We start from the raw sequence: 644 nt of genomic DNA, 5'->3' as shown, positions 1-644 counted from the left end.
GAAGTCCTGAGCTAGAAAACTGCAGAATGTTTCCCAAACCATATTGTGCAACAGAATCACCTAGGATAGTGCCTCTCAAACTTTAGTGTGCACACAAATCACTTGGAGATCCTGTTTAAATGCAGGTTCTGATTCAGGAGGTCTGGGCTGAAGCCAAGATTCTGCATTTTCTAACAAGCTCTGGAGTTTGCCGGTGCTGCTGGTTCACGGATTATACACTGAGTAGCAGCAAGGCCCTAGGATGTTGGAGGAAATACAGATTCCTGAGTCCCACTCTCGGAGATTCTGATTCGCCTAGTTTTTAGTGAGACTCAACAATCTGCATTTTAAAAAGTTCCCTAAGGTGCTTCTGATGCCCAGACGGATTTACCAAAACCTGGGAACCAATCCTGGCTCATTAACCCCTTGTGTGACCTTAGGCAATTCTTTCCTCTCTATAGGTCTCACTTGCCTCCTCAAGGATAGATAAGTTGATTTCTTAGGCCCTTCCAGCTCTCACGTTTAAGGAAACCCCCATAACAGTTTAGGACCAATGGCGGCCTGAGTCTGAGAACTACAATCCCCACAATGCCCTGTGCTGCTCCGCTCCCTTGTGGGATCTTGGAAGAGGATCGCTCCTGGAGGCGCTCCCCACAATCCTTTGC

Source organism: Balaenoptera musculus, chromosome 14, assembly GCF_009873245.2.
Source record: "Balaenoptera musculus isolate JJ_BM4_2016_0621 chromosome 14, mBalMus1.pri.v3, whole genome shotgun sequence".
Taxonomy (NCBI): Eukaryota; Metazoa; Chordata; class Mammalia; order Artiodactyla; family Balaenopteridae; genus Balaenoptera; species Balaenoptera musculus.
Note: the sequence above shows the minus strand (reverse complement) of the source record.